The sequence below is a fragment of the Spermophilus citellus genome, assembly GCF_964194105.1.
Source record: "Spermophilus citellus genome assembly, chromosome: 1".
NCBI lineage: Eukaryota > Metazoa > Chordata > Mammalia > Rodentia > Sciuridae > Spermophilus > Spermophilus citellus.
In genome coordinates this window covers 78385708-78413114 of record NC_138182.1, presented here as the reverse complement: position 1 = coordinate 78413114, position 27407 = coordinate 78385708, and positions in this window count along the sequence as shown.

The following is a 27407-nucleotide window of genomic DNA, read 5'->3' as shown; positions in this document are numbered from 1 at the left end:
AACAATTCTGAAACATTTAACGTCATCATGTTTGTTGTATTATGAATGTTTACTCATGTACTAGCCTGTTTCTGTTAACATGATAAATCACTTGAAGTTGCATTCTTATGAAGAAAAGAGCTCTGTCTCTCAGTTTTAGAGGATAAAAGTCCCAGACTGGGTGGTTCCATTGGTTCAGCTTCTGAGGATGGCATAAGCATAAATCGAATAATAGAGTGAGGACAAGAGGAAGAGACCACATTATCAAAGAGAAAGTCAGAGAGAGAGGCTCAGGGGTCAGGCTCTGGCTTTCATAACAATGCTTTCACATAAGAACTAACTTAGATATCCTATGTGAACTACTTTCTCTAATCCCCTCCTCTTGAAAGTCCACACCCTCTCCTAACACAGCCACATAGGGTCCAAGCTTTTACTATGTTAATCATTGAGAACAAACCACAACCAAATCATTGCAACACCCATACTTTTAAATGAGATTGTAAAGAACTGTCTTCTTTATGAGCTGTACAGCTTTTTTTTTTTTTCACTTTTTGCTCTGTGTGCCCAATCTAACTCCATGACTTTCAAACTTTTTGACAGAATATGAAATCTGTTTCTTACCAGAAATCTTAGTATACATAATTGTATTTTAGTAAGATAAAAGCATCAAATATAATTTTTATACTTAATATAGCAACATATTCTGATAGTTTCCACAGTTTTCCATTCCTTAATTCAAATTTTATTGTTCTCGTATTAAAATACTGCTTGTGATATATTAAATCAATTTAGTAGTATTGAGCATCTACTTTTGAAAAACACTGATTCATAAAGTATGCAGAAAGGTCCTTTCAGGGAGTTTCTTAATATACAGAAGAGAGAGAGAGAGAGAGAGAGAGAGAGAGAGACCTCTTTTTGAAGTAGATAGGAGAAATAGGGAAAAAATTTACAGTTTGTACTTATATATATTATACAGACATGTGTATTAATCTACTAAGTAACTCATGCATAAGACACACTGGCCTTTCCAATCTCAGAGAGTTGGTATACATGTTTTTATTTTCTTATTAATTTTATTTTCATAAAATTTGTGTTCTGTGATCCTTGGTTTGTAGTTTTCATACCTGAATTTAACTTCTGTTTCCAGGAATATGGTTAGAGAGTTTATCTCAGTAAAATATTCCCACTAAGCCCAATTAAAAATGTACTTTTGAACTAGTAAAAGTAGAACTCCAATGGTAGAACAAAGAAATAAAACTGTTTTTGTTCTGGAAGCATTTGTCCAACTGATAAATATTAACTTTGTATCAGACAGAATGTGTTCACAGGGAGGAAGTGTGGGGTAGAAATAAAGATATTTGGCCCAAGCAAGAGTTAAGATGAGATGGTCTGTCTGTACCATTATACCATAAAATTAGGTCATTGAGGACTAAATCTATGGAGTAAGAAGGTACTGGTAGAAAATATACACATTTTTTTTTACTTCCAACAACAAAAAGAAAGTCATAGTATTGACCAACTCAGGTAAAGTGTTTAGAAGGAAAGGTGAATTAGAAATTATTGGGGGGAAAATCACAGAAGGGAAAAAAAACTCCACATGAAAAACTAAAATTATCATAACCAAAATTAAAAATGTAAGTGAATGCTTTTTCTGAAGCTAAAAATTTTTGAAAAGCATTGCTTAAATGGAAGATATATAAGATGAAATCATACAAAATGTAGCACAAATGGCATAAGTGGGAGAAAAAAATTAGTTTGGCACCAAGGAATCAAAGTTTGAGTTGTTTTAGAAAATATTCATTTCACCTTATTAGCCAATTAATTAAAAAATTCATAAAAATGTGACAAAATGTTTTATGCATTTAAAGAATAATTTCATGATGCATCTGGTAAACTGAATAGAAAATAAAGCATGTGGTAGTCAGGAAGATGGGTGGTAGAAATGCTCTAAAATCAATAGCAACTGTTAGATTTTTCAGAGTTTGCACCAGCTTTACAACGCTGCCTCACTCACAGGTACAGCTTTCCTAAGATCACCCGTATACAATGACTAATCATAGCAGGGATGTGACAGTTTGGATATTTCAGACCTATGTGGGATAACTTTAATAGGTGAAATCTCTTCAGAGGACTCCAATGGTTCACCCAAAATTTGTTGAACTCACATTCTGATTTAAAATACAACTGCTCAATCCCTGTTTCCTCCAATTCTCCATTTTATATACTGATACCTCAGCTATCTGTATGTCAAACCCTGTCTTGGGAATTGCTTTTAAGAAAACTAATCTATTACAATGGTTTTTCTAATAACACTAATACTTATAACAAATATCATGCTTTATTTTCCCAAATAACCTTCAAAACTATTGAAAACAAATACACTCTTTTCAGTTAGAGGTGCAGGGAAAATTGGATACTCACATGCAAAAGAATGAAGCTAGACCTCTATCTCTCACCAGTTACAAGTCAAACCCAAACAGATTGGAGACTTAAATGTCGTACTAGAAACTATGAAATCCCTAGAAGAAAACAGGGGAAATGCTGCAGGGTATTGAAATGGGCAACGGTTCTTTGGAGAAGACCAAAAAAGAACAGGAAATATTTGCTTTTTTTTCATTAAAGTATATGATTACATCAATCTATAGAGCTTATTTACATCAAAGGAAACAACCAATCAAATAAAGAGACAACCCAGAAAATGAGAAAAATTAAATAAATGAAAAAATAAAATGGCCAACTATACATATGATAACATGGTTGACACGTATAATGTAAATGCAATTCAAACAATTCAAGAGCAAAAAAAAAAAAAAACAAATAATCCCATCAAAAACTTGGCAATAGACATTTCTCAAAAGAAAACAAAAATGGCTAACAAGTATTTGAAAAAATAGTCAGCTTCACTAATTTTCAGGGAAATTCAAATCAAAACCACAATGAATCAACACTTCACTCCAGTAAGATCAGCTATTAGCAAAAAGACTATGGACAACAAATGCTGCTATAAATGTGAGCCCTTGCACACTATTAGTGGGAATGCAACTTAGTTCATCCTCAATGGAAAACAGTATGGAATTTCTTCATAATTAAAGTGGTATCACCATATAATTCAGCTATTCCATTACTTGATGTATACCAAAGGAAATAAAATCAATAAGTCAGAGACATCTGTACTCCCATGTTCATTACTGCACTATTCACTATAGCTAAAACTTAGGAACAATATAAAGGTCCATCCACTGATGAATGGATAAAAAGAATGTGATACATGTACACAAAGTAATATTATTCAGCCATGAATAAAATTTTGTCATTTATAACAACATAGATGAAACTAGAAATCACTGTATTAAGTAAAATAAACTAGGCACAGAAAGCAAGTACATTATGATTTCACTCATATGTGGAATCTAAAGAAAGAGCTGATATCATAGAGATTGAGGGTGGAACTGTGATTAAGAGAGGCTGGGAAATGTAGAGAGTAGAGGGGGAATGAGGAAAGTTTGATCAAGTTTTACTAAATTGGAAATGAATTAGAAATTCTTGTATGCTATTACACAATAAGATGATTATAGATAATAATAATGCTTAAAAGATTCATAAGAAAATGTTTTGAAAGTTTTTATGATAAAATTTTAAATATTTGAGGAGACAAGACATGTTTGACCTGATCTAAATATTAAATAACATATGCATGAATCAAAACATAAAATGTTATCCCATAATATTTACAAGGTTTATGTTTGAATCTTTCAATTAAAAAAATAATTAAAGAAAAGAAATAAGAAATAATCAAAACAAACAAATGCCAAGTATACTTTTGTAGATTGAACTAATGAACTCAATTTTTTATCTCTCACTTTATACATAACCTGCCAGTAACATTCTGGATCTTCCCACTAAGGAGTTGGACCATAATTCCCCCCACAATTTGATCTTATTTTTCAATATGAGTTGCTATACCCAACAGAACAGGGCAGAAATGAAGGTATTAGAAGTACTGGTAGAATCAATATCATATTTATTTATTTATTTATTTTTTTTAAAGAGAGAGTGAGAGAGGAGAGAGAGAGAGAGAATTTTTAATATTTATGTTTTAGTTCTCGGCGGACACAACATCTTTGTTGGTATGTGGTGCTGAGGATCGAACCCGGGCCGCACGCATGCCAGGCGAGCGCGCTACCGCTTGAGCCACATCTCCAGCCCTCATATTTATTTTTTATATCATAAATTGTTTAACCAGTTCCATAAAGGAAAACACAAACTAAATGTAAAATCACAAATAAAGTAGAAATAAAATTTTAATTATTTGCACGTACACATAAGGAAAAACATCTCACTTTAAAATTTTTTCTAGTATCATAATAATTTACAAAAATTACATTCATATGTATCAGCTGTATTTAAAAATTTCATATTTTAATATTTTCAAGTATTATATTTAGAAAAGAAGTTATTTTTAGAATAATTAAGATGAGGTAAAATTAGAGATGTAATTAGACTCATGTGTTCTATGAAAAAATATAAAAACAATTGTGATTATAAGTGAATCAAAATTTAGAAACTTAGAAGGTACTCATGAATTGGAAAATTCTATATGGACAATGTAAACTACCTACAGATTACTTTGCAAATTCTACATAATCTCAAATAAAGTTCAGAGTTTTGTTAAGAAATTTGACCATTGATAAAATTATTTCATTGAAACATAAAACCATCAAATGTAGCCAAACACATCTTTTTAAATAAATCATTAGGTGGGAAGATTTTTTCTATTTAACACAAGACCTATTTAAAGCACTATGCTACTGCAGGTATTATATACCAAAATAAGAGGATAAAAAACTGAAACATAGCTGTGCATATATATGTACTAGACATAAGTCAGAAAGGGCATTGCAGCTGAAGGGGGAGCAAACAGTTTGATTAGCTGTGTTTGAATCATTAAACAATATTATTGGTCAAAAAAAAAATAATTCTCTGCCTTTCATCTTGCACCAAAATAAATTCCATGGATCCAATAGCTAAATTGAAAAAGAAAGAGAAGAAGACTTGTATAATCATAGAAAATAGATTTAATACATAGTCTTAGTTTCAATTTAATATCCATATTTAAATCATAATTTTACTTTCAATTTAATATCTGTCTTAAATCCCTTTTCTACCCAAATAATGATATTTCAGGTCTCAACTGCTTACTGTGATTTATATGTATGTATGTGTGCATATATATACACTCAATATGTGTCTAAAATGCGAATCTGAGTTTTATTTTAACACTCTATTTAAGACTATAACTAGCATAGTATTATAAAATAAACCCTTGATTCATCACAGCTATTCATTGTTTTCTCAAAAGGGTAATTGACTCAATTTTTAGTATATTACCACTGATGGGGTAATTTTCCTATCAGAATTGGTATAGGCTAATGAATAGTTATAGCGTAGTGAAATATAAAAGTATTTCAAACATCTCGATTCTATTTTTTCTAAAATGTCAAAGAATATCACAGTTTTAGAAGAAAAGATATTTTGAATCTATCATAATATTGTACATTTTTTTACATTATCTCATCTTTCTTTCTAAGCTACCTTTTTCAGTGACACCGGTGTATAAGAGTTAGGAAGTATTGTTACTCTGTTGTCTTACCTCAACCTGATAAGGGCTTTGCTTTCCATGTCAGACTATTTTCTGACTGGGAACTAAAGACTGCTTATTAAAATCTGGTGACACAGAAAGTTTTTCATATTTTAAAATCCATTTGCCTTCAATGCCTTCAATATTCCAAAAAATTTTAACTGAGGATCTCACTGCTTTCATTCTGTCACTTATAACTATATATATATATATATATATATATACTTATATACATATATATGCATAAATATGCTTTTGTAGGTAGAGCCAGTCTAGTAGAAAGAAATAATTGTTTCATTTGTGTTTTCAATATTAATTGAGAATCAGACAAGGACTACAATTGCTTGATAATCAAGTATTCTGCTGAAATTTTACATTTGTAATCTTGGTGGATCATAATTGAATTTCAATGATAAATAAAATAAGTTAATGTAAGTTACTAAAGGTTGAATACTCACATAATGAAGTATTGAATATAAGTATTTATAAAATGTAAATATAGATTATAAACTCTATAATATTTATATTTAAACAATATTACTTTTCAAATAAAATATTCTGATGAAAGAAAACATTTATAAATATATTGAGAATTTTTTTAAATTGGCCCAACCTAAAATATTTCTTTGTAACCTAAGTAAATTCTTTCATTAGGTTTGATATTCTAATAAATACTAAAGAGATGACATATGAATATGTAATTCAGTTTAGAAATTGCCGAATGATATTATGTGCAATATAATTAGATAACCACATTTTATTAAAGATTAAATCACATTGATGAAATATATTAATAAAAATCAACATGCATACATACATATGAGATTTTTGTAGAAGGTCAAAATGGTAGCCCTATGAATTCCATCATATTGAAGCATGTTTAAATATACTTTTAGGAAAAGTACAATGTTTATACTATCAAATGTTTGATTCCATGTGGAAATGTAAACGTCTATAACTTTTGAAACTTGAATGCTTTTAAGTGACCTATTCTGAGGTGGAAAATATCTAGAAGCTAATTCAGATAACTTCAGTTCAATGTGTTTAAATATTGAATATTCTGATACATAAAAATAAGTTGTTTCTAATGCTGAAATAACTTCCTGATTAAAAGGAATATAGAGAAGAGTATTAAACATTCAATGTATAACACATTAAAAATAAATATTAGTAGTGTATATAAGTTTAATAGTATTATTATTTGGAAAAAAAAATTAGGTAGAGCCTATGTAGTTTAATAAACAATGCATTAACATCTGTGACTTTACATCTGAATGATAATAGATCAATTAATATGTATCAGTATTTACATTTTTATGGTACTTTAAAAAATGTAAATGTTTGATATATTTAAACACACATAAATTGAAATAAGAAAAGCCTGTAGGCATATTACAAGAATGAAATAATATATTCGGTGCTTCATATTTTATATTAAATCTACATATAGGGCATGATAATTTATTAAGCTTTCAAATAAAAATGAAACATTGAATATAAGATTATTTTTACCAGTCAAAAGTAAGAATCAGAAAAGAAATGAAGTGAGAATAAATGAGTAGAATTGGGAAAATGACCTATTATTGACTGTGAATCACAGCAGTTCTAAATTGGAAGTGATACATGCAAATGCTATATGAAACAAGTCATAGACTTTCCTTATTTAATAAGGAAATATGTAAATTTAAGATACTTAAAACGAAATGGAATTAAAAATTGAATTCCTTGGCTAAGTCAGCTACATTTTTTATGGAGTGGCTTGTATCTAGCAGGCGGTCAATACTAATTTGTTGCTGTGGATTTAAATGATGAAGAAGTTGGCATGTTCACAATTCTGCAATTAGGATTTTAGGCAAAAGATGGATGAGTTTCTCCTAAACTTCAAAGAATATCTTGAGTTTCCATTTAACTACATATCAAGACCAAGGTGTTTTTTTAATTTGTTGGGGGGAAAAAACAACTGTTGTACTTCCCCAGGCTCTCTTTTCCATGCCCAATTGAATGCCAAGGAATTGAAACTCCTAAGCATTCATCTGAAGGCATCCAAGGGAGTCCTTTAGAAGCCCCTTGTTACCAATTGTAGTCAAATGTTCACATTTTCTATCCAAAAAAAAAAAAAAAATGTCAGTATGAGGAAAAAAGTGAGCATTGTGAATGAGTCTAGAAAATGAAAAATAGGTTAAGGCATATTGAATCTGATTCAATTCATTTTGTTAATATTCCAAAAACTATACTAAGCCCTGGGGATAAAAAAAATCAAAAGTTGTGCACCAGTGTTCAAGAAAATCTGTGTCATAAATAGCAGTTTTTAACCAGTAAAACAAAGCAAGACCCAGCTTAATGTTTTTTCCTGAACTCTTTCCAGTTATGTGCCAAATCTTGAAGGATATACAACATATATTTTGATTTTAAACTCTGTACACCTATTTTTTATGGCCACATCTGTCAGGCTAATGCTACACTGTTTTCAAAGCAATGTGCAACTTGGTTTGAGTTAGAAGTAAGAGATGAAGCATAAAATTAAATGAATGTCAAAGAAAGTGCTTTCTGGAACATTCAAGAACTTGGCCTCTTGAGAACATGAGAGCTTATTCAAGGTAGTAAACATTTCTTTCTCAAAGCAACATGGTCTTGAATGGCAAGCATTAAAAAGTGCTGTAACTGTGGGTTCTTTTATACACACTCTGAGACAATATATTGTAGCGATTGTTTTACATTATTACTGACTTGTGGGTAGTATTGTTTTCAGCCCTAATTCTGTCAGGTGGGCTGCCAACATTTCTAGTAGCATATCTGCAAGTAACCCTTAAGTATAAAAGTAGTATTAAATACAGACACATATGTATAACTATAAAATGCAATTTAATAAACATACTAGGAGTTAGTATGATAGTAATTTTGAGACTTCATAGAAAATACCATAAAGGATATTATATCAATATTCAAGGTAGGTAAGAATCCAAAACAAAGTTTCTTGTAGAAGAGGCAGCAAATTGTTGAAACTGAAAGATCAGTATTCCTTGTGCCTGAAAACAATTTGAAATCTGAGGGTGCTAAGGTCATGAGAAGGAAACATAAGACAGACCATGAAATACCTTGAATAGTATGCTGAGCAACTATCTGTATGAGAAGTTATACTCCATTTATATATGATGTGTCAAAATACATTCTACTGTCATGTATAACTAATTTGAACAAATAGAAAATGTCTTGGGAAAAAAAAAAGAACTCTGAGAAGGTAGAATTGAAAGAAAAAAACTCACGGACCAATTTTAATTCAAAACTAAATGCTAATTATGATGCCATACTGTAGGTTTGGGGGACTTAACAAAGCAAAGCTTTCCAGATGAGAGTTTTCAAATAGTTAATGGAAGAAGCAATCATTCAATGTGATAATATTGAAAATATAGGAAACATCATGCTCATTTTTTAAGGATTTTCAGAAAAGTCCGGAAATGAACAATAAGCTTACAGCATTTTTCTCTTCATTAGTAAAATTGTGTAAAGGAATATAGTAGATTGCCAAATTATGAGACTGATGACAACCAAATTGTAAAATCACATTAGGATCCATGGTGAGTTGAGTGATTGAAGAAGGTTTCAGTTCTGAGTGTCCATTGCAAACCTACTAGTCATTCTGAAGCCTGACCTGAAGGCTAGACACCTAACATCTGAGGACATTTCCAATCATGTTTTCTCGACTATTTAAGGTGTCTTAATGATGTATCGGGTTTTATTTTGGGGATTCACATTTTCCTGACTTTTTATTTGAGGACCATTTGTTAAAACATTTGATGGAATAGCATTTACACAAAACCATTTAGCACAGTGGAGATCACAAATAATTGTAACATTTATTCAAAATTAAAGACACATTATTAGTCTTCTTCTAAGCTAGTAACCAAGAGTACCCAAATCAAACCAAGAGTATGGATTCCATTCCCAATTAAAAGTGTTCTCAGAGACAGATATATTATCAATTTTTTTATGTTTGTTTGTTTCCCCTAATTAATTTCTTCCAGATATTCTGTAATAAAGATTGCAGGATAAGCTGAATGTATATAAACCTGAAACAGCACTTTCTTAAGAGGCTGATATAATATCTAAGGGGACTCTAAATTGAGGTCTATTCAATTTTATGTACAAGGGCATTGGCTGGTTCCTCTTGTCTTATCTGATATATATTCTGTAGAATATAGCTCTTTGGGCTTATTTTAAAGCACAGACTACAGAGGGTTGATGAGAGAAATAGCTAGTCTAGAAATTTCCTTTGATAGGTTAGGGTTTCATTTTTGAAAACAAGGCCCAGTGCTCTAACAATATGGCAATGCTCATCTGGAATGGTCTGGCCCAAGGAAATCATTTTTTTTTTTTTTAGTATCAGGATAAATAGAGAGACTTAAGGCTAAAGAGAAGTAGTGCTACTTGCTCATAAAACCAGTAAAAGGGAGTCTCTGAATATTCACCATCTGTTCTCTATTCTTCTTCCAAGTTTTATTTCTAGGACAGATCATTTGCCAACTCACTGAACAAATATATGGAAAGCTTCTAGAGTTGTTTTGATGGAGATGGAAGCTTCCTCTTCTGATGCTGAGCAATGGAGAATTTTAGATTTCCAGGTTTGTCCTACTGTGGATTTATGATGCTTATTAAAAGTTATTAATGCTTCAGTCATTAACCTAGAAAATCAACTAATCAGTCACAAGTGAACTTTATCAAGGTAAGGGGGTGGCTGATGAAAGAAATAACTCCAGCTCTTCATTTTATTGCATGTATTAGTCATTCCTCAAATAAATTGTGTCCAGATGTTAGACACATAATAAGATAGGACTGAGGATGTAAAAAGTCTTACTAAGAATGAGGGTTTTATAGATGACATAGTGAATAGTAGGCTTCAACTAGCAAAACAGGAAATAAAATATACAGGAAAATAATGTAGGAGTAAAGTTTAATTAGTAGCAAACTGTCCTCCAGTCTGACATATCTTGGGCAGCTGTTGTCTAATCCGATATAGCAAAAAAACTTGATTTAAAAGTCTTGGGGAAAAGTTATATTATTATGGAAAGTGTCTGATTCTACAAAGTTTCTAAGAGTTCTCAGCTGAAGGCCTCTGGTTAGAATTATCTTCCAATAATATGAGGATAATTTTGTCATGTTTGGTTGAGATTTATAAATACGAGTATCAATCTTTGGAGTATCACTGTTAATGTACGTAGCAGCACCAGGTAGGATTCTTTAAATCTGTGTTTGAGGACTATGCTTTTCAATTCTCTCATCAATATCATTAGGTCATGCAAGAATGATTTAGGAGGATGTCGAGGAAGTGCTGCCTGCACTAATGGGATAAGAATGGTGCATTGTATAGGTATCCTGAAATATTTGACCATGTCTGCCTCCATAAATACAAAATATTACTATGCATATGGTCTGGCTGATTATCAACTCATAATGTGAAAGTTATGGTACCATGTAAAATATTAAAATATATATGTATATACATATATTATGCACATAATTATGATATCTTATGGAATATCTTATAGAGAACTATAAATGCCTTGGAGCTTCCTGGGTGAACACCTTTTTTTCTAATGAGGTTACTCTCAATATGTGTTCTAGATAACTTCAGAATGGGTACTGTTTGTCAGAGAACCAAAGATATAATTAAAGAGTCAAGACTTTCAGTACCATTTCCAATTTCCAATAAAGGAAAAGGGGCTGAAGGTTAAGTTTAACACCAATGGCCAATGACTTATCAATTATGCTTTATTAATGAATTCTTTATAAAAAGCCATAGGGCAAGTTTTGGAACACTACTGAATATATATAGGAGGTAGAAGGGTTCACCTCTTTATCTGCTTGCTCATGGGAGTCATCCTTTATAATAAACTAGTAAACATGTTTTCTCACATTATTTATTTTCTCACGTTATTATATTTGAAGCAAATTAAGGTAATATGAGGAGGCGCTTGTAGGAACCACAACTCACAAGAGGGTGATCAGAAATATGGGTGTAAAGATGCCACTTGCAACCAGTGTCTGAGTGGGGGCCAGTCTTGTGGAACTGGGTCCTTAATCTGTGAAATACGACTCTAATTCCAGTTAGAAAGAGTCATCATTTAATTATACTGTGGACAATGAACATCCATTTGGTGTTTACAAGAGAATTTGCTTGGTGTAATGATTTGGATATGAAATGACCCTTCAAAAAGCTTAGGTTAGGCAAGGTAGCAATGTTCAGAGGTGAAAAGTATCAGAACAGTGACTTTTTCAGTGGATTGTTCTATTTGATGGATTAATAATTTTGATGGTAATTATAGGAAGTTAAGGTGTAGCTGAAGGAACTATGTCACTGGAGGCATGTCCTTGGGTATTAAATTGTTTCCCCCTGGCTCCTCTCTTTCTCTCTCTCTGCTTCTCTGCTTCCAAGAGATGAACAGCTTTCCTTTACTCTGCCATGCCCTCTCCTTTGAAGTTCCCTCTCCTCTCACCTCAGGCTCAGATAATGGGTTCAGCTGACAATGAACTGAACATCTGAAATCATGAGCCAAAATAAACTTTTCATTCTCTAAGTCTTTTTTTTGTCATAGTCTTGTATCTGGGTCATGGCAATTAAAAGCTGACTAATACTCTTAGTGTGTAGGGGAAAAAAAATAAACATAACAGATGTTTCAGTGTGTTTATTATTTGTTCTATTTTTATGTTCTAGTAAGTGGTATATGAGAGTAGGAAAAACACTTTAGTGTTTCCTATCTCCTATACTTTGCAATAGGCTTTAATTTCATTTCAATTGAAACCAATGACAATATCTTGGCCAACGAGGTTTGAAAGTCTCAGAAAAAATGACTGATTTGACTTTTCAGTATTCCAATTTGTCTTGATGCCTTTCCTGAGGAATGGAGGTCATAGGACCCTAAACTTTCTAAATAGCATTAGAACTTCACAATGCTCTTTGATAATATTTGTGAATCAAATGGTTGTCCCTATTGATAGCTTAAAAAATCTCTGGTTTAGGGATACAAAATAATGGTAATTTATTTTATTATATAAGTATATACAATCCATTTGGACATGGTTGAAAGAATGTTGAAGTTCTATCTGCCTTATATTACCAAGATTATGGTAGTAACAGATACACCAGAGACAAATTCAGCAGTTTGAACAGAAATGCTCCCCAATAATGTTTAACTGAGTACATTTACTAATTTATCCTTGCTGTGGTAATAATTCCATGTAAATTTTTCCTACAATGTTATTTAGAAGTCAATTTCAGGGTAACAAAGTTTATTGTTAAATTTGATATTTAGACTTATCCCAATATTTCTTTTCTAATAGGACATGATCATGAATATATATATATATATATATATATATATATATATATATATATATATATATATATATATATATATATATGGCATCTTGCTATTTTACAAGTACTAGGATCTCTAGGTAAATTATCAGTGAGGGCATTTCCTTAGCTTCTCTGTGTTTATCCCTTTATGTATGAGTTTCTACATTTATAATAGTCATCATCATAAATGTATTAGAACACTCACATTTACTTTAACCAGATCTTGATTGTATTGCTGCTGAGGTCAGACACCTTTCTTGTTTCCAAAATCATTGATGAATTTAAAAAAAAAATGAGAATCATCAATGTATATATCATTTTTTTTCATCTTCAGCTAAGTGAAGTGAGCTTGATTTAATTCTCACTTCTTGGCAGTGTTATCCTATGAGATGGATGCTATGGTCCTATATTCTCTTCTTTAGTTCTTGAGGTATGACCTATCTGAAAAATAAGATCTTCTGAAAAATGGAAAATTGGAGTTCGATTCCTTGATATTAATGGTAGAGCAATTACTAAGCCCATTTAAAATTGAAAACTAAAATATATTTTATACTATATAAATAATTTAGAAAGTATTTTAAATACTGAAACAGAAGTACAAGAATGCTTTCTCTTAATATTTTCTATGTCAAAACTGTATTTTACAGAGCCACACACTAATATTACATTAGCTTTCCTGATCTATTGCAATGTTTTGCAAACTCTACTCACACTTATTTCTGTGTTGTGGAAACAACATAGAGATTCATGCCCAACTGTAAATAACTAACTAAATATAAAGGGTTGACTAGATTATTTAGCAAGTACATTGCCTATATAATAGCAAGCATTGTATTGCACAATATATGTAATTTGGTTTTAGATTGTAAAATGTCCTTGTTCTTTAGAAACGTCAAGAAAGTTTGAATGCAATAATCTACCAGTCACTTAATCTGATGCTGTATTAAATGTTTCTTTTCTTGGCAGAGAAAAAAATCAATTCAATATAGTTGGAATTACATATAAAGACTCCATCAAACATTAGCTCACCTTGTGACCATTAACTGAGGATTCTTGTCCAAAGTATCATATTTAGAACTCAATGTAAAGAATGTACTTGCTATGGGTAAATATTTAGAAATCATATCCTCATTGTGTCAGTAAAATCAGGAAGAGATTTTTACAGCCTGTAGCCTGAGGACATATTTGAACTTATATTGGAGATATATTTTTTTAAAGGCTTAGTCTGCAAGAAAAACTGGCATTGCTGCTATTTCTATCGTTAAGAAAAAGTATCCAAAACTTGGATATAGACACAAGAGATTTGTGGGTGGTTCTTTAAGGGGAGTGTTGGCCTTACATTTTTGATGAATTTTTCCATTTTATAATTCTGTAGGGACAGAGTTTAGTAGGTTTTTGGTTAGTAGAGAAACAAATATAAGTGGAAAAGATAAACCAAAATTTATGGTTTATTGCCCTATTGGATGTTGACTAGTTTTCATGTAGCTTAGAATTTCTATCCTAACCTCTTGATCAAATTACCCATGAATAAACTAAATTCTAGCTTTTTGAACAGGAATTATAATTTTACTGGTTTCCCTTTTAATTAATTAAAATAAATAAAAGTTTTACACGTATCATTTTGTATCGCAAATATAAATTATGCTTTATATGCATTTTGGAAATTACAATTTAACATATAACTTCAAGGCAGTGAATTTCCAGGCTTTATATATTCGCTCAAATGCAATAGAATACATAGTTCTTAATGACTTCTTCTTAGTTCATAAACATGTAGAACTTTGGATTTCTTCATCAATAATTCATTGTTAATGATAGCTACTTCCCTAGATCTTGGTGAGGGATCAAGTATAAAAGCCAATGGATATGATCAGGTGAAAACCATATGAAATCTGCTTTGACTTTATATTGTTTGTGTATTCTCTTTCCAGTATAACTGACCCAGGTCAAAGCTAACCTACTAAAATTATCTCATGAGGTAAAAGTCAGTAAACAGCACCTGCTAATGTCCTTAAAATGGAAATAAGATGGTATGCCAACTAATATTTTCTGTGAAATATTGACCCTGGCTTCTTGAGTTTCTCCCTCACTTAGAAAGTGAATGCATTGTCATATTTTAAAAAGATATTAATCCTAAATTAATCTAATTAACCTAATTTATTCTGGTAGTAAACAACAAGGGCTTTCCTTAAATTTCTCAGATACAAAGGAGTTTTGCAAAAGGATATATTATGTTGAAATAATTGAGAAAATTGTCTGTTTAACTGGAAATGCCATCACAGAATAGACAGATATGTCTTTGGACACTGGCTTTTATGTCATGCTGAAGTGAACAGGATATGAAATGTGAACGCAAATGGAAACAATTCAGGTTCTAAATATTTTCATCACTTTTTTAAAAAAAAATAGATAATAAAACCTGTGTTTCCTGTTTCATTAAAGAAATCAGAGCACAAACTTCAAATGAGTAAAGATGTACCAGTGTCTTATAATGAAAAACTTCATATAAGCTAAAATGTTCCCTGAGTGTATGTGTACAGGTAGAATCATAATTCAATGCAAAAAAAAATGTTGTGTAAGGGTATCATTATACCTTTTATAAATGTCTATTTTGTACTTAACATTGTACTCATCTGCAATAAACTTACTCAAAACTAGAGTTACAAAGAAATACAAAGATAGACCATGGTAGTTTGAAATTAAACATGATCTGTGGTTATAAATATGCATGAGTCCTTGATTATCTATTTAGTTAACCGTCTTTTTATACTGCCAGATTATGACTAGAACGGAATAGAATTATTTTCTGTACTACTGGTTTAAGTTCAATATCTATATTCATAAATTTCTCTTCATGGTTTAAAAAATAATGATGATTTCATGCAGTGGTATACGAGTTTTATTTTGAAAAATTTTCACAGGTATTGTTATAAATTTGCATGCCTCTGTAAAGTAGCAAGGCAAGAATCAATACATTTGTATAACATGGCGGGAAGCAGAAATAGGTTGGGTAAGTGACTTCAAGAATATAAGGTCTGACAACTTCCAAAGCCCAAATATTTGATATTCTGAAAAATAAAGAAAGCTTTTTTGTAGAACACACCTGTAACATTTATTCTTTGTGTTTTACTTGGCTCTTTAGAATAGTACTGTGTATTTAGATGCAGAAAAAAACATGTGTTAAAGATGAAACAAAGTGGTGATGGCACACACTTGAAATTCCAGCAGCTCAAGAGGCTAAGGTGGGAGGATCAAAGTTGAAAGCCAGCCTCAGCAACTTAGCAAAGCCCTAAGCAACTTAGTGAGACATTGTCTCAAAATAAAAATATAAAAAGGACAGGGGATGTGGTTCAGTATTTAAGTGCCCCTGGTTCAATCACCACTTTAAAAAAAAAAAAGATGAAATAAATATAACAGAGCACACTGAGAAACTTAGATAATCAGCATTTGATTTAGCAAGTGAAATTAGAAAATAAAATATATGCATCTAATGTTTACTAGAAAATCTTCCTTTCATTGTACATTTTTAAGTTACTCTATGATCTACACTCCAAACTTCTTTGCTTTATTTTGGTATATGTGTTTTGTATACTTATAATGCACACAGTTATAAGAAAATTGATGAATGTTTCTTATAAGGTATTTCAATATTGAATTAGCCAAACATTGTATTGGCATTGATTTGCTTATCTAAAGCTTCATTTTGAGAAATAGTACATTTGAATACAATAAAATTTTTATTTCATTAGCAAATTTTATAAAGAAATTCCAGGTGTACTGTATGGTGTTGGTGTTGTGACTACTTTAAACAAACAGAACCCCAAAATGTGTGCATCTGCGTTTCAAATACTGAGTGTGTAAAGGTTGTTTTATTTATTTATTTATCTATTCATTTATTTATTTATTTTGGTGGTACTTAGAATCAAACCCAGAACTTTGTACATGCTAGGCACTCTACCAATGAACTACAACCCCCAGCCCTTAAAGTTTAATTATTTTCCAAATATGGCTTTTCAGGTGAGAACAGTACAAAATGACTTAAGAAGTCAGGGAAAGGAGACTAATTTGGAGGTTTTGTTGTAGTTAGGGGAGAGGTTTACGTAGTTATACCCACCTGAGGTGCCAAAAAAATAAGGAACGAGGATTTCTTACAAACTTGATTAGATGTGAAGAAGGGGAAAGGAGTGGTACAAAGTTGAAGAGCCACTATCAACATCAAAATGTGGAAAATATGCTTTACACACCATGAAATAATACAGTGTTACAGCTAATAATCCTACCTTGACTGCCTTCAGTTAGCATGCTTGGGAATAAATTCTGGCTTGTCTCTGCAAGATTTCTATGTGATCTTGAAAAGCCATACAACTCTTCTCTGCTTATTTTCTTCTAATAGTGTGACTTGGAGGTTATTGTGAAAAGTGTAACTAACGTAGCCATGTATGTAACAAGTAATGATTACTAATAACAACTCTTAGATTTATGAATCGAAAAATAAATTAGCATTACAATTTAAACAATTTGTTTTGTTTTTACTAAGAAAACTAAAGTAAACGATTATATATCAATATATACTACTGTAATTGTGGACCTGACATTTCTCACTATCAAGGATGCTGTACTTGTTACAAGGTATTTCATGGTGCAGCTGATCTAGATGCTTTTCTTAGGTTCTCAAATTTCTGTTTCTCTCTTGCCTTGAAGGGTGGTACCTCCAACATACACATAGTAAATTAAACTGAATTTTTAAAGAATATTTTTAGTGGGGCATTACATTAAATATGACTAAAAAGTTTTTTGTTTTGGGGCTGGGGATGTGGCTCAAGCGGTAGCACACTTGCCTGGCATGCTGGGCTGCCTGGGTTCAATCCTCAGCACCACATACAAACAAAGATGTTGTGTCTGCCGAAAACTAAAAAATAAAATATTAAAATTCTCAAAAAAAAAGTTTTTTGTTTTGTTTTGATTTTTGGGTTTGTTGTGCTGTTGTTCAGATGAAGACATCATTGATTTTCTTTCAGTTAACCAATAAATTTAATGAAAGATGGAAAGCCACTCTATGGTTAAATTCTAGCAATTAGTTTCATTTGATAGCGTAAAAGTGAAAAGTTATTCCTTAGATCTGTTTTCTTTTCTCCTGTGTTTTCACAGGTGTAGCCACCTTTCTAATTATCTTTGCTGTCACATTAATAAACCTCAAAAAGCATAAGAATTACTGTTAAAATCAAGTTCTGTTCTTATCACTTATTTTAAGAAATTGTTTTTTAGTTTTTCTTATTGTGACACCAAGATCAATTAGAAAAATTATAATCGTAACTATTGATTTACAATAAGCATTTAAAAAATTTATATCCTATAAAGTTATATTGGGAGAATTAATTAATGAAGAATATTCATAATATTGACACATAAGAAATGCTCAACAAATTACACAAGTTATTTAATATGGAAGAAGGGTTACACATTAAACTATGTTTAGATAGATCTGAAGGTAGATGATTTACATTTTAATGTTTTGCTTTTGTCCCACTAAGAAAACAGTAAATTCATATCTCTCAGTGAAAGAGAATGAAAAATTTAGAAGAATATTTTGGAAAACATACATATGGGAATCAAAATGAAGATAAATAGTCAAACATTGTTCCTATAAGGGACAATTGAATTTTAATTTAATCTCAATTAAAAATTGAGATTAAAATTTTCACATCACAATAAAGTACCCCTGAAAAGAGATGGGACCAAGTAAAGGACATTGGAAAATAGACACATTTTCTACTGCTATGGGAAAATGGTGATTAAAACATAATAAAAATGCTTTTATTGAAATGGCACAAGTTTCTTAAAACCAGGCAAGATGGTGAGAAATTCATAGCATGAACACATTTCCATCCTTACAGGGATATGAGGACATAAATTTTGGAACTACCCACAGTAACCTTATGTTTTGGAATCTGCTCAGACTTGTTCTTCAGGAAAGAAAAAAAAAAGTGAACAATCATGACATTTTTCCTGGAAGACAAGAATCTACAAACCCACAAAATGCCAGAGAAAGAAATTATAGTGAACTCCAGAATATGTTACCAAAGTTGCCTTAACTGTCTTGTTCATGACAAAAGAATATTAAGTACTTCTACATTTTAAAAGCTAAGGTAAATATTTTAATTGGGATTTCTGATTAAATTCCATATACATTTCATTGTTACAATGTCAGACATCAAAAAGTAAATGAGGAAATGTATTATAAGAGGGTTGAGGGGTTAAAACATTGTTAGTCATGCATAGAAGGTGAAAATTTCAGTATGGTAATAAAGAATGGGAATGCATATTTTAAATTTTTTAAGAAAGAATAAATTCAATCCTATCTTTTAATGAAAGAATGTAATATTCTGCCACCAAAACATTATATTATCTATCTATCTTTATCATGTTGTGCTTTGGGGAGATATTCCTTAATGAGAATCATACCTTTCTGCACCTGTTGTGAGAAAGGATTTGACTGTCCTTTATACCAAATTAATTTATCAAGGGATACCTGTATAGCAAAAGAGATTAAAATATAATATCTCCCTCCAAAGAAAAGTATATGTTCATTTAAAGCCTTGAAAGGCAGAGAAAATTTCTCCCTCAAGAACAAAGGGTAGGCCTGCTTACTCTCCATTATAAGAGACAAGGGTTTTCTAAACACAGGATTCCTTTTGTGTAGCTCAATTCACTGTGTGGGTATCATTTGCCTTTCTTTGTGTCATCCTGGTGGAACTGAGGTTGGGGAAATGGTGTAACAGCTTTGGTTACTGCTTTGAATATACCTTTCTGACCTAGGAGTTGTAGGGTTCCTACCTGTATGCATGAAAATGTGACAGGCTAAGGTGGCAAGTAAGATACAATCTCAGACCCCTACCACTCATGATGTGTTAGATTTGGTACTTGAAAACAGACTTAATGGATATAATTATAATGAAGGGACATTCCTTGTATTTTCAAGTATAAGGTTACAGATGGGATAATTACAAAGTATCTAGTGAAACTTTGTACTATTTGGGGAGCAGGGGAGGATACGGGAAAGAACTTATATAAGTTAGATAAATGCAAATATTGGAAGTATTACAGCAACTACATTCACTCCAGTTTAGCTTGTCTCAAGAGATACACAAAAAGAAGAATTGACATCAGTTGAAAACCTCTGGGAACAAGACTGACTTCATATAATTCTGCTTTACCCCAGAGTAAACACCACACCATTGATTGATTATGAGCTTGTTATGTTAAGAGTCTCAGAAGAACAAAATATTGGCCAGTTGCTGTGGGGGAAAAAAATATCTCGAGGCTTTATGATGCCTTGAGTGAAACTGAAATTCTTAAGAGAGAAATATTTGAAGGAATATATGAGGTTTTCTTTCCCTTTGTTAGAGGAAAAAAGAGTATCTTACTGTTTGGTGAAAAGGAATATCTGTTTCAGCAGCCATATTGATTGACAGGTAGAACCTCTGCATTAAAAGCCTTAAGATCTAACATACAAATATTGCCTCATGGCCTCTTCTGTTTAGATATGTGCAGTATCTAAATGCAAGCAATGCAGTAGAAGTCCTAGCATGCTTTATTGTTCTGGTTCCAATTTCTAATCCTGAAATTGGACAGTGTCAAGTTTGCAAAGACACCAAATCTCAGGCTTAAAGGAAAAAGGAGATAGGAAACTGCTGAAATTATAGCTTAATATTGTCTACTTAAAAGCAATGTAGTGCTATCGGTTCAACCACAGTCACACTCAGCAGTCATTTTTATTTGTCAAAAACTCAGAAAAAAGGAGTAATTAACACCATATACAACCATCAAAATAAGGACACAAAGTCTTGCAAGGTAGTTCATTTCATGCTAAATAAAATCTTCCGATGATTGATCTTCTGCACTGTTCTGACAAGATCTGCATACTGTACTTAAATCAATATTTCTAAATCACAAAATTACCTTTTTAATTTTCTCTGAAGATATCATTATTTACTCTTCCTATTCTTAGGAAACAGGCTAATTTCCAAAGAAGGGTATAGAAGCTTTTTAAGCTTCTGTGGCCTGTTCATTTTCTTAGGCTCATTTCTTCCTCCAGTTTTATTAAAAGCCTTACCCTTTCTAGCATCCTTCAAGAAATCAGGTCAGTGTATCTCCTTCAAGAATGTCTTGCCCTTCTCTTCCTCATTTTAATTTAACTACTCCCCTGGTATGCTATCCTAGCACTTATTGTATTAAATTGAAAACATTTGTCTCCTTGTCTGTTTCCTTCAGTAGACAAAATTCCTTGAGGACCAGAAACTTAACATTCCTTTGCATTTATCCACATCTCAAACCTCAGTACACATAGCCACTGACAAAGACTTCTGAAATAATAGTTTCTCCATGGAGTCGCTCCTAAGTAACTGGACTGCTTTTTAAATTCTGGGAAGTGGTGGAGCAGAGAGAGCATACTGAAAGAGGATATGTGGAAAATGGAGACTAGAATTTGCAGTTATAAAAAATTTCATGTGTGATTTCAATAATTCAAGGGAGAAGCTCCTCTTTGATTTCTGTCTTAGGGTTTATTTGGCTTTCAATTTTAGGTAACTAGTTTTAATTTTCTGGTTCTCACTCTTATTGTCTTATAAATATATGTAGCTCCTCTTGGAAGCTTCAGGTTAAACTTCTAAATTTGAATAATAATACATCAGATAAAACATTTGAATTAACATGATCATTATAAAGTTTTATTTTTTTCCCCTAGACAACAGAAGAGGTCCTTTAAAAGTGACATTATTATAATTCTTTCTTTGAGTGAAATCTTTAAAGTCATTAACTCTATGTTAATGTGGGGTCAACATTGTTGTGCAGGAAAATTCTATTTACATTGTTTGTTAGGCATTATATTCTTAGTAGACTGTTGTCATGAAAATCGAGGGGGATATTTTGAAAGACAGTGTAGGGTAAAAACATTTCAAATTCAGAAATCAATAAAAACAGTAAAATTATAAATCATGATAAAATTCTTGTATCTTCCAATGTCATATCTAACCAAGTACCATGCCATTTATGTAAATATAATGGTACCTATTTCAGATTATACTCTGGCACATGTAAACACGCAGAAACACAATTTAATGGACATGTGTCAATATAATTCCATTTTTATTGTTTTGTTTTCCTGATTTTTCCATATAGTTTCTTTTCTTCATCTTCATATGAACTTATAGCTTCATGAATCAAAAATATGACATTGCAGCTCAGGTGAGGCTACACATCATGGCTGCAGGCATGTTGGATTGTTTGTTTTATCTTTATTTTACTAGTCCCATAAAGAAAATATTCTTCAGAGTATCAGGAGTTATAGCTGTTGTCTCTTCTCTTTGACTCTACAGAATGCCATCTCTTTTTAAAGCTTTTTAAAAGTTCTATTGAAAGCATTAATTTTCAAAGCTTTTAAAACATTGGCTGGGGATTTAGATGTAGCTCAGTGGTAGAGCACTTGCTTAGTATGTGCAATACCTTGAATTTAATCCCTAGACTATAAAACATTACTAATAATGCTAAATATTGGATACACGGACTAGTCACGCAAGGCACAGCAAATTAAAACAATATTAAACAGTTTTCTGAAGTTGGATTTTATAGGTTAGCATAGTTAATGATGAAGAGTTGCTGGATTGAGGGTTATTCATGATCAAACCTAAAGTACCATAGCCATTATTGGATTATCAGCAATGTGACATTAAAGAAATTCACTACCATATTCTTTGATACTAAATCCTTCAATTTATGGGACCAACTTTTTTTTCTTGAATCTGGGCAAAATTTTATCTGCTGTGACCAATAAGAGAGTATGGGAGAAGTAACTGTCTCTGATTTATCAGATTAGGATAGGCAAGAAAAGGAATTGTCTTCTGTCTTATCCTACCAAATTCTCCTGCTGGAGATCTAAGCTGGATAGCCTGGCAACACAAAAGACTAAAGAAGTCAAGTCAAATGAATAAGGAAGAGTCGTAAATCCGGTTGACAATCTCAAATAAGCCCCATGATTCAATCATTCCTGATCAGTTGGCAGTCATATGATTGAAGGACCCAATTTTTGAGGCTTCACAGATAAGGTCCCAGACATAAGATGATTAAGATGAATAGTCAAGCCCTCTCCTTGGTGATGGACTCTTCACCTATCTTTGGAGTTAATAAGATACTTTCTTTATGTCATTAAATTCCAGGGTGTTTCAATATTAAAGGTACACTGATGCTGGGAGCAGCAAAATCCTCAGCATAAATATTGAAAAACCAGCCTCTACCTCAGAGCAAAGCCTGTCCAAGGAAGGGACATGACCTTTGTCCTTGGAAAGACCCACAGAGCACTCCTAGGCACATTCCCACCCTGCTAAGTTGTTTATCTACAAATAAGAGGAGAGATCTGCTGCACCTGGTGTCCTTGACTCAGTGAGGCTAGGTGGGGACCCATAGCAATCCCCTAGCAGCCACCAATCAGTATGAGACAGGGAAATACCTGGGATGCCAGATGAACCTCCCAGTAGTTTATAGTGTTAGGAAACCATGTAGTTCAGCACGAACACACCCCCCCCCCCAGCTTAAACCAATCAGTTCAAATGAATCCCTCTCTTGTAGTAACCAATCACCCCTACCCAACTTGTTCCCACCAATGAATGTGCTAATCATGTTTTAACTTGTTATTCAATTTTCCCACGGTGTGTGATGATTTGCTAAGAGATGATATGATGTATGTGGGTTCCCTGCCTTCTCTAAAGAATGTATAAAACTGCTGTAAACCCTGGGCTCTGGGTCTCTCAGTGTCACCAGTTGCTGTGTGTGTGCGAAGAGGACCGAGCTAGCTCGCAATAAACACCTCTTTGCTGTTTACATCTATCTTGGTCTCTGGTGGTCTTTTGGGGGTCCCGAATTCGAGCATAACATTATGTTCTGTTTATTAATAATATTATTCATAGTTTTCTACAATATTATCATTATTTGGCACTTTAAGTAAATATATAAATGCTTAAAAATACAAATAAAGCATATATATTTTTCTATTCATTTCTATCTATCAAATAGTTAATATTCATGGGTATAGTAAATTGTAGGGCATGATGTAACATGTGAGGCATGTTGCATCAGAAAAGAGGAAACCTAACTTGCTGGCTGCTTTCCGGTTCCTGGTCTTGGGGCCCGCACATGTGGGTAAGATGGCGCCTGGCGATCAGCCAGAAGGCATTGCCATGTGTGTGACAAAATTTCGGACCACCTCTAGGATAGGCTCAGAACCCTTCCACCCTTGTGGACATCTCGTGTCTCCCACTACTGCCTGTAGAATGGGTGTACACGTGAACTCTCCCCACCCTGCTGACCTTTATCCTGATTGGCTCCGGTACATTATATTAGCTGTGTGTGTTTTCTCACTAAAGGAGATCTTGCTTTGACTGGTCTCCCTGACGCATCTGATTGTCCTCTCCTTTCTTGGCTTGTCCTGGTTGGGGTGTGCTCTCCCCATTTCTCTTGCAGGTCAGGAGGGAACGAGGGCTAAAACCCCTGGCAGTAAATATGTAATAATTCTAAATACAAGTAATAATTTTGGAATATCAGTGTTACCGCTATTGACCGGTGACGAGTTCTTGCTTCCCCAATGTTGAAGAATAACACCAGAGAGCATGCCAAGGCAAGGGCAGAGTAGAAATTAGAAGTTTATTAAAGGACAGCAGAAAAGACTTCTCCCAGAGGAAGAAGGGGACTCAAGAGGTGGAATCCTGGAAGTGCGGTTGTTTCCCCTTTTTATAGTTTTGGTGATGGAATGTAGGTTGGAAGTGTTAGGACACAGGTGGGCCAAACGGGCAGAAAGGACTTTTGGGATGGGCTTATCACTTCTCTGGGATGGGCTATCTCCAAATCTGTTGGGGGCTGTTTCCTGGGCTCCATTAACATTTCTTTGAGGTGGACTTTGGCCTAGGGCCTTTTCAGGACTTCATTAACATTCCTTGAGTTGTCCTATGTTTCCCGGAATCATTCTCACCATGGCCTCCATTTTAGATTTCACTGGGTATTAGACCGGATTTACCTAACTACACTGACTACCTAACTTTAAATCTGGCTTCATCAGAATAATTACTCATAATTTTTTTGTTTGTTTGTTTGTCTGAATCTCTTCTGTAGTCCCAAACTGTTTCAAATTCTTAGAATTAGGTTGAAAACAAAATAATAGGTAGAGATTCTGGAGATTTAATTTTTTTTTTTTTGATCCTGGCCAACAATGTAATATAAACACTTGTCATATTCATGGATGGTTTCCTGAAAGTCTTATTATGGGAAGAGAGTAGTTGTTTGCAAGTTCTTATAATCACAAGTTTTTAGGAACTAGTGATAGAGATGTAACTGTGAAAAAGTTTGAATATATTCACAAAACATTTCCCTAGAAATAAGTTTCTATAGAATGATAAGTTAGAATTGCATTTTTATCCTTATATAATAAATTTATATCCAGTTTATGCTTACAAAATAGGATTTTCAATATCTAGAAGAACTGAATTCCATAAATCAGTTAAAGCCATTATTATTATTATTATTATTATTATTATTATTATTGCTATTTTGATATGGACTTTGTTATGGTTTAGATACTAGGTGTCCCCCAAAAGATCATGTGTGAAACAAGAGTTTAGAGGTGAGATGATTGGATTATGAGTCTTAACTTAATTGGTATGTTAATCCTCTGATAGGGATTAACTGGGTGGTAACTATAGACAGGTAGTTGGTAGTTGGAAGTTGGTCCCTGGAGGTTTACCCTTAGGGTATATATTTTGTCCTAGGTGAATAGAACTCTCTCTTTTTCCTTCCTGGTGCAGTGTTCTGAGCTGCTTTCCTTCACCACACCCTTATGCCCTGATGTTAACTAAGACCTCTGAACCCTTGAGCCACAAAATATTTCCTCCTCTAAATATTATTTCAGATCTTTTGGTCACAGCAGCGAAAAAGCTGACTAAAACATACTTCAAATCTTAGCTGGGTAGCTATTGGAAATCATTCTATAACATTTACTCTGTTTTGCCTACTATTTCAAGATATCAAACAACAGATAATGAAAGATAATTATCCTTGAGTGATAGGAAGCCAAACAGTTGAGTATTAGCTTCCTCCATCTTTAAACCTGAAGAACATATCTGATGGTAATTCACGAAAAGAGACCCAGAGAGTCTGTGAGGTTAGCAGACAACCTTCAAATTCAGGGAGAAAAAGCTCAGAGAAATGGAGAAGTGAAACATACATGTAGTGAGAACTCTGAGGACTGACAAAATGGTGCCTCTGAAGTGTTCCTTCCCTTGAATAATGATGGGTATAAACATATGGGGAAATTACCTGGTGTTGGGGTAGGAAACGCCCCAGAAAATTAGAGATAATTGTCCCTGGTACCAGAAATACTGTCAGAAAAGTACTCATTCCCAAGAGACTGAAAAATGCTCATGATTCATGAAGATTTGGGGAAAGCACATGGAAAGGTATTGTTCCAATTGTAGAGAACACTTAACTCTAGACTGAGCACTGTTCTGGTCTTGCCTAAAATATCAGAAAGGCATACTTAGGAGAATCTGTTTCCAAGTGACCTAATTGTGTCATAAAGGAATGCTCAGGAATATGTTTTAGGAATAAAAAATTATGCAGCATCCAGCATGGTAAATTTCACAGCTTCTAGCATCCAATTAAACATTATCAAGCACACAAAGAGTGAAGAAAGAACTGGTACTCCTAATAAGTCAAATAGAATTTAACCAATTGAAACTGCACCCAAAATAACTCAGACATTAGAATTATCAGATAAGGATGTTTAAAAGTTATTTTGTTCATATTTCATAGTTTCAAAAAGTTAAGAAGAGACACAGAAAATATTAAAAAGGAAAACATATACCTTATACAGGTGAAAATATAATATTTAAGATGAAAAACCTATAGAATAGAATTAAAGCATATTTGATATTATAAATAGATAAGTGAATTTGTATTAGTGGATGTGAAAAATACTCAAAATTGCTTATAGAAAGAAGAGAGAATAAAAATAAAAACAAAAATTAGTAAACCATGGGTCAATATCAAGAGGCCTCTTACATATGTGATTGGAGACCATAAAAGAAGGAAAAACAATTAGAACAGAGAAAAGTATTGCCAAATATTTTCCAGCGTTTCAGAAAATCCAAAATTCATAGGTTTATGACTTCCAGGAAACTTGTACCACAAGTACAAAAGATAAGAAATCCATAAGTCATGGAGACAAAAACAACTATAAAGAGAAAATCTTACCAGCAACTAGACTAACTGGGAAAATCTAAATAAGATCAATAAAATAAGCCAATTAAAATATCCTGAGTGGGATATTATACTAGAGTTTTAAAGATGTTGCTATCATGGGAACTAGAAGTTACATAAGATATTTTTCTATATTTT